At 49.2% G+C, this 16,637-nt stretch overlaps 1 protein-coding gene across 1 annotated transcript in view; it reads left to right on the top strand.

Annotated features, from left to right (window-relative positions):
- Window positions 1–16,637, top strand: part of ZBTB16 (zinc finger and BTB domain containing 16) — a 179,525-nt gene that overhangs the window by 123,071 nt on the left and 39,817 nt on the right. The gene's annotated exons all lie outside the window — the stretch shown is intronic.

The following is a 16,637-nucleotide window of genomic DNA, read 5'->3' as shown; positions in this document are numbered from 1 at the left end:
ATTCCTGCCCCTCGTGGAACTGAGATTCTAATGGGGAGATGGTATAGGCAAGTAAGTGTGTAATATAAGGTCAGGTAATAATACATGCTAGTGGGGAAATGAAGCAGGATAAGGGGAAAAGAGTGATAGGGAGAAAAGTAATATTTTAGATTAAATGACTGGGCCTCTCTGAGAAGGTGACATCTGAGCAGAGTCCTGACATGAGGGAGTGAGCCTCTCAGAGGGAACAAGCATTTGCAGAAGCCTGGAGGCTAGGCTGAACTTGACTGGCTCAGGAAACAGCATGAGGAGCCTTGTGGCGGGGGAGGGAGGGGTGGGCAGGGAGTGAGTGCAGAGAGTGGTGGCAGATGAGGTAAAAAATCAGGTGAGTCTCTCAACCCTAGTAAGGAATTTGGATTTTATTCTCCCTGTGCTGAAAGTCCATTGGAGGGGGATAAAATATTTGCAGATTGTATCCCTGATAAGAGACTTACAGTTAGAAAAGATAAAGAACTCTTACAACTCAATAATAAAAATACAAATAACCGAAATAGAAAAAATGGGCAAAAGATCTGCATAGACATTTCTCTAAAAATAGACAAGTAGTCAATGAGTGCATGAAAAGATGCTCAACACCACTGGGCCATCATAAGGGAAATACAAATCAAAATGACAAGTTGTTTTTAATACCCATCGGGTTGTGGCTATAAAACAAAACACGGGCCGTGAGGAGTGTTGGCGAGGACGTGGAGAAATCGGAACCCTACACAGGGCTGGTGGGAATGCAAAATGGCGCAACCACTTTGGACAGCAGTCTGGCAGTTCTGCAAAGGGTTAAACATGGAGTTACCATATGCATAACAACTCTACTTCTGCGTGTTTACTGAGAGAAATGAAAACATACGTTCTCACAAAAACTTGCACATGAACTTTTATAGCAGCATTATTCATAATAGCCAGAGGTAGAGATGACCCAGTGTCCGCCCACTGATGGATGGATAAACAAAATGTCATTTATGCACAGGATGGAATATTATTTGGCTATAAAAAGGGGTGGAGGAGTGATACACTGTACAATATAGATGAATCTTAAAAAACATGCTCAGTGAAAGGAGCCAATCACAAAAGGTCACATGTTGTATGATTCCATTTATAGGAAACATCAAGAAGGGGCAAATCTATGGACGGAAAGTAAATTAGTAGGTTCCAGAGGCTGGGGGAATTAAAGGGAAATGAGGAGTGACTCGGGGGGAGGTGATGAAGATGTTCTAAAATTGATGGTTGCACAACTCTTGAGTATATTAAAAACTATTGAACTGTACAGTTTAAATGCATGAATTACATGTTATATGGTATATAAATGATAGTAGTATATGCACACACACACATCCCACCCACATGCATGTGCACAAACACGTATAGAGAGAGGAGATAATAGTCCATTGGAGGGTTTTGAATGGGAGAATGACATGACTTGATTTATGTGTGTAATAGCTCACTCTGGCTCCTTGGGAATTGACCACGGAGAGTGTGTCGCTTAGTAATTACTGTGTAATGAACCACTCCATCAGCAGATTAAAGCCACCGAGTGTTATTATCTCTGACAGTCCTGTGGGTTGACTGGGCTCAGTTGGCTGGTTTTCACTTGGGGTCTCTCATGAGATTGCAGTCAAGCCGTATGTGGGTCCGGAGGTCGTCTGCAGACCCAACGGGGCTGGACATCGAGGATAGCTTCCTCACTCTCCGTGCTCTGCCACTAGGCCTCCCTCCACAGTAGAGTGGCCTGAATTTTTTCCGGGACAGCCCAGGGCCCCAAGAGTTTGGAAGCGTAAGCTGCCAGCTCTCTTCTGAGCTAGGCCAGAAACCTATAGCATCGCTTCTGCCATGTTTTATTGGTCAGGGCAGGCACAGGTGAGCCCCAGATTCAGGGGGTGGAAGGCTAGACTCCCCTTCTCAAGGGGTCGTGACAGACAAATACGGAGTGGTATATGGCGGTCATCTTGGAGACTGGCTGCCAGGCTACTGCAGGGGGCTAGTCTGGAAGAAGGAAGACCAGTCAGTCATTGCTGCTGTCACCACCATTATGTCAGCGGTATTTCCATGTCCTGTGACCTCCCACGATCTGCCTTTCCCAGGTGGAAAACATGGTATCAGGGGCCTTGCTCTGGATAACTGGAGGAGCGCTTTCTGGGTGAGCATCTCCTTGGCTTGGTTATATAGAGAAGGTGACTTGGCCAAGTGATTTTGCCCAGGGTTCCGGAGCTAGTTGTCTTAAAAGCCAGGGCCAGCCCCAGGGGTCCCGGGTCCCAACCAGTTTCTTATTGCCAGACCACACATGACAGAGAATCCCACTCTGAGAATTCCGATCTGGGGCCTGTGGAGACTGAGCGGTGAGCTGCTTGAGCTGTGCATGCAGATTAAATCTGCAGCAGGAGGAAGCAAGCCACCTCCCAGCAAGCATCAGAGGCGGAGGCTGAGTCCCTGATGGCGAGCAGAAGGGGAGGCTGTTTTCGAACAGATCCGGGGCACTTAGTGAGCACCTTCTGTGTGCCTGACACCCCCCACCCCAGGGGAGGGGGATACAGCAGTGATCAGTGCAGACATGGTCTCTTTTTTTTTTTCAAACAACTTTATTGAAATAGAATTCACATACCATACGGTTCACCTCTTAAAAATACACAATTTGATGATTTTTGGGATCTTACACTATTTTTTAAGCATACAATTCAATGGCACAAATGACATTTCTATTTGTTTTTAGAATCTGGGTTGATGCAGCTTTGAAAGTTGGGAGCCATCTTAGGACCAATGCTTTTCTAGGATTTATTATTAAGTCAGTGAGAATTTGAAAGTGGCCAATGCCTTCCAGAAAAGTCTATTTGACTAGTGGTTGGAAAGAGCCTGGAGTTTGAGTCCGAAGCCCGAGATGGGGCTCTAACTCCACAATCTGGTAGGATGATGGCCTTGACTTGTTACTCGTCTTTTCTGCCCTGGGGGTCTCCTCACCTGCAAAAGAAATACAGTGCATCCTTCCTATGGCAGAAGTGGGCCCAGCCCATCCCGCCTCACTTTAGCTTTATCTCCAGGTTGAGTCAGTAGAGCTCTTGAAAGGGACGAGAAATGGAGAAAATGAATCCAAATTAAGGATGAGAGGTGAAGGGGGATGCTTTAGGAACGGCTCCCTCCCCGCCTGGGCACGAGCTGTGGGCACGCTCCGCCAGTGGTCACTGGCACTGGGCCACTCCTAGTGCAGGCAGGCTTGGCTGGGTGAAGGACAGATGCACAGCAGGGTTATCCTTCGGCAGTGGCTCTCCCTGACCCATGGCAGAGCTCATTTATAGCACCGTTGCCTGCAGAACCCAGGTAGTTCCCCAGACTCATCTAATAATCAAAGAAAGGACACAACTGGACATCCATTTGCCATCTCTGTTCTAGGAAAGGGGGCGCATGGAGCAGGGAGCGGCCAAATTACAAGGAATGCTGACAGTAACGCTGAGGTTATTGGGCTGGGAAGAGACAGGTGGGGTGCCAGGTACAGTTGGAGAGCCAACAAGAGAGCCGAGAGCGCTCTGAAGAGGAAAAGGAGCCGAGACCCTGGGGAGAGGGAAAGTCATGGTCATGCTGCTCTTTGTTTCTGATACCTTACCGGATAAAACACATTTCTCTATTATACTCATTTAATAGATGAGAAAATGGAGGCCTAGAAGCCACCCACTAGGAAGTGGAGAGCTGGCACTTGACCCAACTCCAACTTCAGCGCTCTTCTCACTGCCCCCCACCTGCCTCCAGAGTGACTTACTGTGGTCCACAGGTGTGTGGCTGAAGACTGGGGAGAACTTGTTCAGAGATCATCTTGCTCAGGGCCCTGTCTGGGCAGGGTTCTTTTAAATCCCTGTGACCCATTTAACTAAGAATCCTCAACACCCTAACACCTGCATCCCCCTCCCGGGACACGATATAACTTGCCTGAAATGAATTGAGTCTGGGAGTTCCATTCCCAAAACCGCCATATTGGGGACTAACAGAGCTAACCTGCAGCATTGCATCAGATGAGTGATCATGGTGTCTTCTAGGTGTTTTTGAAACCAAAAAATGAATTTTGTAGAAAGTAGTTCTCATTCCATTTTAGCCAAACGAACGACATCTTCACGTTTCCCCCTTTGGACCCCACTTAACCCGGATTTCTATCGTGGGGTGTGTGTGACTTCTACTACGCCCCTCCCCCCAAGACCTTGGTGGGCTGGGCTCTGGCTGGTGCTCTGGGAGGCCATGCTTGTGGTTGGGCTGGGCTCGGGCTTTGTTGTCATATTTCAGCTTTCTGTTTTGGTACAGCGAAGACTTTGAGGAGATAAACAGAGATCACTTTACACCTTTTATATTATGACAAATACATATTGCAAAACAGTGCTGCTTCCAAACTGCTGGGTTGCAGAGCAGCAAGGAATTAACAGCTATGCGGCTCCCTGAGATGCTTGTACTTCATTGACACATCAGATTTTTTTTTAACTGTTCAGTAAAATAAAAAGTGAGAAAACATGCGTACACACGCACGTACACACATGCACACCCAGTGTACCACGTGGGTTCTATATCGGGCATGTCTTAAGTTAGTAAGTAGTTCTTTAAGTCCAGATAAACTGATAAATACCATTAATGGCTTAATTTATACTCCTGGTTTGAAATTTGACACATGGACACTATCTTGGCTCAGGAAACACAAGTGGTTTTGTGCCAGAGGTTTTAATGACCGATCAGTAATATAAATTGCTGCATCACTGAACAGAAATAGCTTCTCCGTGTCATTTGATCTGGAAACTTCTCCGGCCAGGCAGCAGTTAATAAATTTAAAAATAATTACCCTCTTTATTCAAAGTCAAACTAATTAGGAGTGGGTTTTACAAATCATAATGTTGTTCAAGCCACTGTACATCCCCGTTTGGGACCTGAACAGGCCTGGGGGCAAGAGCCGGGATCGGGTGGTGTTAATTAGAGGGCAGGGGAGCTACCTTGGCTCTGAGCTAAAGGCGAGGGGGACGAGACGGTCTTGAGCGCGCCCTGCGCGGGAAGGAAGAGGTCTCGGTGAGGGGCCTTCGGGGAGACCTGAAGGGACTTTCAGCCTTTTCATTCATATATAGGGACATCCGAGCAGCCACCTGCCCGTGCCATGAACATGGGGAAGGTGGGGCCAGCGCGGGTCTGTGTGGGTCAGGCCAGAGAGACTGTGAGAGCCCAAGGAGCAGGAAGGGGGTCTGAGTGCATGGCTGTCTGGGGAGGACAGACCTGCCCAAAGACAGGGGAGGGGGAAGGAGGCTCTCTAGAGGGCTTTACCCACTGGGCAAGTTTGGGCCCCAAGAGGGTGGCTTAGGTTTGCCTTATAGGCGTCCAGAAAGGTGCCCCTTCAGGGCCTGAAGTCAGAGTGTGCAGTTCGGGGTGTTCTGTTCATAGTGGCCCCCAGAACTTGGGATCTCTTGTCAGACCGTCTAGATTCCAATCCTAGTTTTATGATCTTGGGCGTGTTGTTTACTTCTGTAAGCTTCAGTTTCCTCTTTCATAACATCGGGGTAAGGACGGTCTCTCGTATAAGGGGTATTGTGAGGATTTAATTTGATAACCTGTGTAAAGCACTCAGCCTAGGCCTTGCATAGGTATTTCACCCTCCAGGAGCTCCAGGAGCATGCCGGGCCATGTTTTAGAGGAGGCCTCATTGGTTGGTACCCTCGAAGGCTCAAGAATCCTGAGTCTCCTGCTGGTATCCTGGCCCATGTCTGCTACCATCAGGAGCCTGGGAATTCTGGGTCCCTGCCTTCTTCAAGTATGACTTCCTGTGTCTGTCATCCCGCCTGAGGCCCTCCTAGTGCCTTGGTGAGAAAAAGAGATAGACACATATGGCTAAAGCCATTGCCAGATTTAAGGGTCATCTTGGAGGCCTAGGACACTAGGTTGAACTAGATCTCTAGATTTGTCCTGAAGACATGCATCTCTCCCCTCCAGCCCCCCACCTGCTCACCAGGGTAGTGACTTGAGTTAGACTATGCAGTTGCTTGGTCCCATCATTCGTTCATTCACTTATTCCATGAGTTTTAAAGTGCCTACTATATGCACGGGCTTTGGGGACCCAATATATGATGGTGAACAAAATCTGGTCCCTGCTTTCCTGAAGATGACAGTGTTGTGAAGTCAACGAACCACGTGGGTCTACTTGCCTTGGGTACAGATAATACAATATCTGTACTCTATTGGATACTTTGGAGTTCTAATTTTATTTAAGTCTCGGCTACAGTCCTAACACAGACACAGTTTTCCTCCCTGTTCTTTGCTACAGTAAACTCAGACCCAGAAAGATTAAGGAAGGCCAGCATGGGGTATAGCTAGCTTGGATGCCTGGCCTTCTGCACCCCAGAGCCCATGTTTTAATGCTGTCTTCCCTCCCCAGTAGGGACTGGACCTTGAACCTAATGGGTAGACCAGGGATCTAGTCTGCCTGTCCAAAAGCCTGTGAAGTCAGGGGTCAGAAGCCCATATTTGAAAAAGGGGGTCAGTTGAGAACAAACAAGCCAAATTAGAATTAGAACCCATGAGTCCTTACTTCCACTCCAAGCTCGACTCTGACTATGGAATAAGGGCTTTCTTTTCCTGGCCTAGAAAAAGTTGCTTCGTTTCCACATTCCTGTGTCCCAGAAGCAGCCAGTTAGGCCCATGTAAATGTTGACATGCTGGTTCCCCTCCCCTTGGTGTTGGCTGCAAGAGGGTCGGTCCCATGGTCCAGGAGCAGCTGACACACCTGGTGGCCAAGGGCAGCCATGCTGTGGGATCTGCCGTCTGGGGAAAGCGGAGAGCGGGCGCTGGAGAGAGCCCTGCCCTAGAGTGCTCTCCTTTGCAGTGGGAAGGAGGCTAGGAGGTATCTTGCTGGAGCTCTGGAAGGTGGAAGCAGTGAGAACACACACACACGCACATGCACGCACATGCTCTGCGCGGGGTGACCGTCCCCTCCCTTGTGAAGGTGCAGAAGGTGCGATAATGCCCCCCCACCTTGGTGTTGCAAGCTCCCTGCTTCCGCTGGCCCCTCTATCATCCCTGCTTAATGATGCTTGGGGGAAGCTGCAGCGGCCGTCTCTGTCTCTGAACTTGAGAACAGAAAGCGAAGTCCTTACTTGGAGTACATCCTATGGTGGGTGAGCATGGAAGGGGTGGCAGGAGGTGCGGGGCGGGTAGGGGCTGAGGATTTAAAAGGGAGTAGCCACACTCCATCCCTCAGGATGGCTGCCCGCCTTGCCCCTCTCCTGCCCCAGATCTGGCACAAAGGTGGTGCTGGGCCCCGAAAACCAGCAACTATTCTACCTCTTCCTCCCGGGGGCAGCTACCAGGTGCCGGCCCCAGGGGAGGAGGGGGCGGAGGGCGAAGGGCTAGATGACGACAAACAACTTAATCTACCTAAAACTTGCCAGGGACAGAAAGGCAGAGCGAGCCTCAAACCCCTGCCCACGCCGGAGGGCACGGGGGAGGACAGGTCATTAGAGGAACACAGGGATTCTGTGCAAGTTGGCGTGACCTCCCCATTGAACACATAATAGCGTTTGACTTTTATAAATATCAGGGGTGATTGGGATAGCATTTCACGTGGCGTGCCAAGGAATTGAACATGAGAAAGCCTGAGCTTGGGAACGGCCAGGGAACGTCATGGGCACTTTGGGAGGGAGAGTCATATGCTGTTGTTCGTCCAGTCAGTGCATCAGCGTAGACTTACTCTTGACCTCATTTCATGCTGTTACTATAAAGGCATGTTTGACGCCTAATAGAGAGTTTTATTTTCCAAGCACAGGGCTCTCGGCTTTGTTGGAGCTGCTCACTGTGGAGTAGGGAAGGACAATTCAGCTGTCACCTGCTGGCCCAGACAAGACATCCTTTACCCTAGTGGCTCTTGGACCCCGCTGGCCACCTTCTGGAGGGGCAATGCTTTTTTTTTTTTTTAATTAAGAAACTATTTTTTAGAGCAATTTTAGGTTTCCAGCAAAATTGAGTGGAAAGTACAGAGAATTCCCATGATACTCCCTGCCCCCACACACGCATGGCCTCCCTCGTTGTCAGTGTCCCCCGCCAGAGTGAGACCTTTGCTGTTACCCGTGATCCTACAGTGACACACAGTAAGCACCCAGAGTCTACAGTTTGCATTATGGTTCACTCTAGGTGTCGTGTGTCTTGTGGGTTTGGACAAATGTATAATGACCTGTACCTACCAGAGTTGCATCATACAGAATAATGTCACTGCCCTAAAAATCCTCCATACTCTGCCCGTTCATCACTGCAATACCTTTTATGTGAAGCATTGCTGCTTTGAATGGTGCTTTTAAGGGGATTGGTGGTGCTTGACTGTCTTTAGGGATGGAAAAGGAAAGTTCACCCAAGGCCAATCTGGGTTGGAAAAGGTTGAAGTTTATTTACTCAGTAGACCTCTTGAATATCTGCTTTGTGCCAGACTTTGATGCTGGGCCCCGGGACAGGGATATGGCAGCGAGCGGGACTCCTAGGGTCCCTGCCTTCGCCAGCCTCCCGTCATCATGGGAATGATGGTGGCCGTCATTGTTGTGTTGGGGGTAGCATGGTGTGTGGAAGCAACAATGAGTTATGAGAGGAGAACTGAGTTCTTATCTGGGCTCTGTCACAGGCTTGCTTTGTGACATGGAACGAATTGCTTTGTTTCTCTTCCTCTCTCAAATATTGGGTGTGTGACTTCGGCAAGAAAAATTGCTATTCTTGGGGTTCTGTGGTTCCAAGCACAGCTTGATTCTGATCTCGTATTGATAGTCTACATTTTTTTCCGCCTTAATTTTCACCTTTGTAAACTATGATTAAATAATATATGGTTGTCGTAAGGCCTGGATAAAATACTCCCCGTAAGGGACTTAGTTAGCCCAGTGCCTGGGATGGAGAGCACGCCTTCAGTGGTGGCTTCTTGCTCTGGCTGTTCTTAGATGTCTGCGGGTTCTGTCCCTCACCAGAAGACATGTATGTCTCTCACTTTATTTGGAAGCTTATTCAATAAAAATTTAAGTGAATGCTGTGTCTGAAGAAGGGATTAAAGACGAAGCTCTTTTGCCTCTTAAAAATTATCCCAGAAATTTGAGGGGAGCAATAGAACTTGGTGTTTGAGGACTGTGGCTCAGAGCGGGGGCCCCCCCGCCCCCCCCCAGCAGCCCATCCAGGCAGGGGTTTAAGTAGTACATCCTGTTGAGTAGAAGGGCTGGGATTTGAGTCAGGGGGCCCCAGTGGTGAGTCTGATGGGCTTCTGGGACCCCCGTTGTTCTGCTGCTCAGAGCTGCTCCTTCTCTCTAACGTTGTCCTCACGCAAGTCCTGACGGTCAGCCTCAGCCCCCCACTCGGACCCCGGGTGCCCCCCCCGCCTTCCCGTTCTTCATCCCACGTGTTTCTCCTTTATCCCTCTGACCCTGCTTCCAGCTCGCACCCTTTCCCCTCTGCTCTCCCGTCTCCCTCGACACCACCGCCGCCCGATGACAGAAAGGAGTTAATAAAAACCAATGTGTAACTGAAACTTGAAAAGCCATAAATCGCCTTGTTTTTTCTAGGATGTTGGTAGCATTTTGATTTAATAGTTGGACAAACACAAGGGCCTATTTTATTCAGAGTTTACAGGCCTCAAGGCTGTTATTCCTCCAAATTTAATAGCATTGAAATTGCAGGGTTTGCTATAATTTGCCTATCGCTTTCTGCTCCACCATTGATGTTTATTGTCAGCGGGATGGAATCTCAATCCGACTCACTTAGATAACATGTCTGTTAAACATTTAGATAATTGTACCATCATTAACTTGTCACATTATTTTAGAGATTCAAAACAGAGGCAGGGTAAGTAGAGGTACTAGAGGTGGGGAGAGGAGATGGAGGAGGTGGAGGAAGGGAAAAGCTCCCCTGAGTTCAACGACCAGGAGATGGGAGTTTGATTTTACACCCTTGACATTTCAGTGGAGGTGTCTAAGTTAAGGAGGCGTGTCCTGCAGAGCGATGCAGAAGGTCGCTCCCCGCCGAGGTGGCGTGCCTCTCTCTCCTGGGCAGGCCAACCCCTGGGACAGTGCGGTAGAGGCTCAGAAAAGCCCAGCATTCATTCCCGGCCCCAGCTTTGGCCTTCACGTACCAAAGATCAATTTTTTAGCCTCCCTTAGGGTTGCTGATTACATTATATGTAATTACAAAGCAATGAGAACAACCTAAATGTCCAAAGGTAAGAAATCTGTTAATTATAATACCTGACATGGAAAGATGTCCATGATGTTTTGCGTGATAGAAGCTGGTTAGAGAAAACAAGTTGTATAGCGTGGTGTCATTTACTACAAAACGCTGAAGCCATCCTGGAAGATTCTAGAAGGCTCTCTGTTAACAGTGAGTATCTTTAGAGAATGGGATTACAGAGCAAAGGTGGTTTTACTTTCTGTTTTATCTATTTCTGAATAATAATAATCTATCGGCGTGTCTCATTTATAAAAATGTAAAATTGAAGGTCACATTGTAAGTAAGAAAACTAGCACTTTTACCAAGAAGGACTTTTTTTTCTTTTTTTCTTTTTAGAGAGGGAGAGAGAAAGAAGGGGGGAAGGGGCAGAGGGAGAGGGAGAGACAGAGTCCCAAGCAGACTCCCCGCTGAGCATGGAGCCTGACTCGGGGCTCCATCCCAGGACCCTGAGGTCATGACCAGAGCCGAAACCAAGTGTCAGGTGCTTAACCGGCGGAGCCACCCCGGCGTCCCAAGAAGGAGGACTTCCTGAAAGAAAAGGCTACACGTTTAAGTAATTGGCTTTTAAGAGAGATCCAGGACCTAAGTGTCTCAGCGACACGGACAGGAGTCTCAGTTTCCCATCTCAGGTCACACAACTGCTGTTCCTGTTCACCAAGGGCCTTGATGGGGGAAGCACGAAGCAAGAGAGATTTCTCTTACACCTAAGTGAGGACTGAAGTCATACCTGGCAGGGTGCCCGAGGCCGGAGATAAATGGGAGATTCTGGGAGCAGCGAGATGTCAACAGTAGTGGGGCATGAGCGTGGCATCTACAGCCGCCCCCCAGAAAGTCTGTGGTGCTTGCACCCTGGTCCCTCAGGGGGGACTGTGGTTCTGGCTGGCTGGCTTTGGAGCTCCTGTGATGTCCCATAGCCCCAGGGCCTGCTCTGTGACTTGGCAGGAGAACTCACTATTGCCTTTCCCAGTTTGTGCATGCCCAGTGACACGACGGAATAGGGGGAAACGTGCATAATGTTTTCCTGATCGTACTGTAAATAATGCAGATATCTGGGGGTGGGAGGGACAAACAGCGTAAATATTTTATAGACTGTAGGCTAAAAATATATATATATTTAGAAAAGCAGCTTAAATATTTCATATGCTGCAGCACAGATTTCTTTCGAGGGGAGAAGTGGGCTGGGTAGGCCAGCGGGGAGGGAGGGGACCGCAGTTGCCCACGGTGGGGACACGGAGGACTTACAGTCAGAGCATGCGTGTGAGGCCGGGCAGCCACTGGGTCGGGCAGCTGGTGGATCCTGGAAACCCAAGTAGCTGGAAACCTCAGATTTTTTGAAACCATCCTTTAAATATCCTGTACACTCTGCGTTTTCTTTTCTTTCTCTTCTCTTCTCTTTTAATGTGGGAGAGAGACAAATGACAACCTCATAACATGACTTTATTTTTATTTTTTTTTAAGATTTTATTTATTTATTTGACAGAGACACAGCGAGAGAGGGAACACAAGCAGGGGGAGTGGGAGAGGGAGAAGCAGGCTTCCCGCCGAGCAGGGAGCCCGATGCGGGGCTCGATCCCAGGACGCTGGGATCATGACCTGAGCCAAAGGCAGACGCTTAACGACAGAGCCGCCCAGGCGCCCCGTGACTTTATTTTTAAAAAGCCACTTCCAATCCAAGAGAATTGAAAACATATATCCACACAAAGATTCAGACATGAGGGTTCCCAGCAGCATGACTCGCAGTAGCCAAAAACTAGGGATGACCCAGGCCCGTCCCGCCACTGACGAGCAGAGGGCCGTGGAGTATTACTCAGCTGTGAAAAGGAGCCGAGTGCTGAGAACATGCTGTCCCGTGCACATGGGTGCACACCAGCGTGAAAGAAGGCAGGCGCAAAGGCTGCGTGGTGTGGGATTCCATTTATGGGAAGTGTTCAGAGAAGGCAAGTCTTAGAGGCATGCAGATTGGTAGTTGCGGGAGAGTGGGCAGTGCCATCCAGTGCGTATGGAGTTTTCTTTTTAGGCGGAGGAAAATGGGAATTGAGGGCATTGAAGATGGTTGTACAGTTTTGCGAGTCCATTCAGAACCATCGAATTGTGTATTTTAAAAGGTAGTACTCCTCTAGGGTTTGTGAATTACATGTCGGCTAAAACAAAAAGCAACTGTGGGTTGTGGTTGGTTTGTGCTGGCTCAGCCCGGTCTGCTCTGCCTGCCGTGTCATAGGCCTTCCTAGACAGGTAGCAGGTTCATGCCAGGGGGCCCGTTCGGCCAGTCGTGCTGTTCACAGAAGGCACCGGCGGGCTCCAGCCCTCCTGGGCTCAGAGGTGCCTCCATCTGCTCCCTGCTCTGACGTTTTCAGAATTGGGAAATGGGAAAGGTAGGAGGAAAGAATCAGCTCCCCACTCTCTGTGGGAGAAAGATGTGACTCTGACATCCTCTGTCAGGGAGTCTGGGGAGTTGCCTTCTGGGTAGATCTCAAGAAGAAAAGCTGGTCCTTACCTTGCCAGGGAGGCGTCACTCTTGCCAAAGGCAGCGTGATCAGCATGGACCCAGGGAGCCCATTTTAAGAAGAGAATCCTATAAGTTATATGTGCTCAGTGTGGGGAAATTAGACAATGCACCATCTTTTTGTTTTAAACAAACGCGGAGCGATCGTATGCAATGCATGCTGTTTTGTAGTCTGTAACGTGCATGCCAACAGACCTGTGTCTTGATAATTATTTTAATGGTTTCCTAGTATTCTCCCCACACCCATTCATTTATTCTCTAAGCCCCGATGGGCCTTACTTGTGCACCGGGATGCGCCTTTTGCCTTCCATGCTTTGGTTGGGGGACCGGGCCCCCTATCTGGAGGACCTTCTGGGGACTGCAGGCAGAAGTGACTAACAGAGATGCAGCGCATCATCACCTCTTCCGGAACTGTCAACAAGATAAACTGGGCTGGCCGGGCCCTTTTGCAGAAGCTGTTTACCAGGCAAGCTTGAGATGCTGGGAACATATCCAGTCCTCACATTTGATCTTCTTAAAAGCTGTTTCCCTTTGGTTTTCTCCAGCCGTGCAAATGGCCACTCGCTCTGGGCAGGATCTGGGCAGGTAATTTACCTCTTCTACTAACTTAATGAATGGCCCCGCCCGGGGCCTGGGGAGACCAAGGCAAATAAAGGCATCGATTTATTTGCCAAGTTAAAACCCAGAGTTAAGTAGCAAGTTAAGCATCTCCATATGTTAAATGTCCCAGGGCCAACTAGGGGCAAGGGCCCCCCAACAGGTATTAGGAAAAAGGCTTTTCTTTTGGAGTTTCCTTCTGTGAACATTAGGAAAAGTTACTTAGCCGCGGGAGTGCAAGGTTTGGGTCAGACAAAATGTTCCCTGCCTCCACTAGGAGAAGATCCATTACAGATTGGAAATGACTTTGTCTCTAAGTGCCCATTGTCAGATGGGATACACATTCCCCTCAACCAAACAAATATAAAATGCTTCCAAGCCTCAGCTTCGGATTTTCTATTACTGTTTCACAGGACTCCAGAGAGTTTTAAGATGGCAATTTGATTAAGCTTATGGGGAAGATCCCATCAGATAACATTCTTTTTCTGCAGGTAGAGATAATGTGTTCAAGTATTAAGTATGTTTTAAAGGTAATTATCTTTTCCATATTCATTTTAGTTACAGGAATTGAAAAGGGGGAGACTTTGCATCTGAAAGCTGCCCCCTGGGCCCTGGAGTCGCTCTGACTTCTCTGGGAAACACTCTTGAGGTTTTCGACAAACGAATGAGCACCAGGTGCTTTTCTATTCCGAAATGCCTTGGGAACCCTGTCTCTAGAGAGGTGGTCCAGAAGGTGGGCTCTTGGCCGCGGCCCTTGTCAGGCTGCCTAGCCTGGATTCCCATTCTAGAATGCTTCTGGGCTCCCCATCTTCGGTTCCTGGTTGCCAGGAGGAGGCCTGGCTTCTACTCAGAAAGAGGACTTGCCTCATCCAGGGGTGAGTCATGGTGCCACATCCCCCACCTTGCAGAAGCAGAGCCTGTGATTACCATTTCCCTGTACTAGGCCCTGTGCTGGGATGTGTTCGTATCGGGAGAGCCTAATTTGAGGGCTGGGATGCTAACCTTTGTCGACTCCCAGACTTCAGAACCTAGAGCAAGAGGCATTGCGGAGGATGGTCCTGAGCCTCAGAGAGGTTCAGTGATTTGCCTGGGATCACACAGCAAATTAGACACACTGTGGGCTATAGAACACGGGAATCCTCGTCAGGGACCACTCCTCCTATCCCCCGGGGTACCAACAACTCTGTTGTCTCCAAAAAATAATACTCTTCCCCCTTCCCCGTATATCTCCCGGGGAGGAGATTCTGTCCCATGTCGTCCTCCTTGGCAGTCCGTTACTTAGGGTCTGCACGGCGGGCTTCCAGGCCCTATATGGGCCTGATGGCTCTGGAGTTCCTCAGACCTCGTTCTGCCTACCTGCTGTACTGTTTTAAGCACTCTGAATTTTGGCAAAATAAAAAAAATCAGACCCAAATCCTGCCTTCAGAAAACCAACCACTGCCAGGGAGGAAAACAGACCTATCTAAAGAGATACTGACAGTACACAAGGCCGTTGAACACGCTACGTGGTGTTTATAGTGTCTTGCATTCCTTTGCTCGCCTGCCACCCTTGCTGCAGCCGGAAACCCGTCGTTCCTGCACACACTGTTTCTCTGAGTTACGTCTCCGCCCGATCGTCAGGGAACACCGGGTCAGATAGGGCGCCATGTGTTGGTCTGGAGGCGACTGACTCTGGGAAAGGACCCCAGGTTGGTGGCGTGCAGTGCCCCATCATCTCAGGACGAGGGGGCAGTGGAGGGGTAGGTGCCAAGTTGGAGGATCCAGGCCGGGTTCGTTGCCTGGCCTCATACGCTCTGTCCTAGTTAAGGATGCTCTGGCATCTAAAATGCACACCTGATGTTGTCTCTCCCAGCGTACCCCTCGAAAGAGCCTCACTGTCTTACCCCAGCTACACATGAAAATCATTTGGAGGAGCTTTTTAAGAAAATATACCAAGCAAGGGCTCTCGCCCCAAATCCTCGAACATCGGGACATGGATGTTTCTTACAGGAGATTCACATGGAGAGTCAGGGTTGAGAACTTCTGGGTGGGGTAAGATCAGATTCCACTGCATGGCATAGAAAGTGCGCCCCCCGCCCGCCTTAGAGCCTCAGGCCTCACCTTCTGCCATCACCTACACGTGTTTGTCCTGAGCCCCACTCTCCTGCTGTTTTTCTCCTCCATGTATCTTCCCCGAACTCCCACATGCTCATGTTCCTTGTCCGCACGGCATGTTTCTTCTCCTCTCTGTTGTGTTGCTTATAGACTGGATATTTGTGTCTCCCACCCTCCAAGTCTTGTGTTGAAGCCTTCAGCTCCAGTGTGATGGTATTTGGAGGTGGGGCCTTTGGGCAGGTTTGGAAGAGGCCCTGAGGTGGAGCCCTCATGATGGGATTAGTGTCCTCCCGGGAAGAGGAAGAGGGCCTCTGGGAGAACCCCGCCATGCTGTCACCCTGATCTCAGACTTCCAGCCTCCAGAACTGTGAGAATAAATGTCTGTTGTCTCAGCCCCCCAGTTATGGTATTTCTTTATAGCAGCCCAAGCAGACTAAGACGGCACCCTTCTCTGTCCCACTATTGCCCCAACTAAGCAGGGGAAGGGGTTTCCTCCTTTTGGTCTCCTGTACCATGGGCATACCCCACTTGCAGTGCGTGGCCATGAGGGTACTCTACAAGCTAGAGGTGACGTCTGAACCGTTGCTGGGTCCATGGGCCTGTGTATTGTGCACTCCTGTAGTAAATATTTGCTAGGCGATTAACTGAAAGCAGTGACAGAGATTTCCTGGTTAGAAGTGGGAAAGGGGAATCTGTTCTTGTCTGAAGTCAGATTTTTTTACTCTTCATTTCCCAGCTATATGTCCTTCGAGAAATCGCTCAACCTTCGCAAGTCTCCGGTTCCTTGTCTGAAAAATTAGACCCCTAAACTCGCTCTCTATACCTCAAAGATGGATGTGAGGACCAGAATGATCTTTTGGAAGATGTTGTTCATCTTTTAAGGCGTAAAGCACAATTTATATTTCAGGCGTTGCTATAATGGTGACATCTCTCAATACCCGCGGGGGCTTTGGCTTCAGGGCCCCCTGAAGGGTGCCCCACGCTGTGCCTTCCACACTGCCTCCCATTCTGGCTCTTCTGTGCACTTTTCTTCCCTTGGCTTCTTCCGCTTCCCCTGCCGTGCCCTCCCCTGCACATGTGGTGAGTGCTGTGTGAAGGCCAGTCTACTACTATGACATATTTTGAATCACAGAGAAAATCATGAGGGACGCAGCCTGGTCCATTCAGTAATTAAGGATTCCGTGTCACAGGGTGGGCAGAAATTAGGAGGAGTGGTATCCTG

The sequence above is a fragment of the Eumetopias jubatus genome, unplaced genomic scaffold, assembly GCF_037043125.1.
Source record: "Eumetopias jubatus isolate StellerSeaLion01/CBP00866 unplaced genomic scaffold, mEumJub1_p1.0 scaffold_13, whole genome shotgun sequence".
Classification (NCBI taxonomy): Eukaryota; Metazoa; Chordata; class Mammalia; order Carnivora; family Otariidae; genus Eumetopias; species Eumetopias jubatus.
The sequence above is the reverse complement of the archived record's forward strand: the minus strand, read 5'-3'. Positions and strand labels throughout refer to the sequence as shown.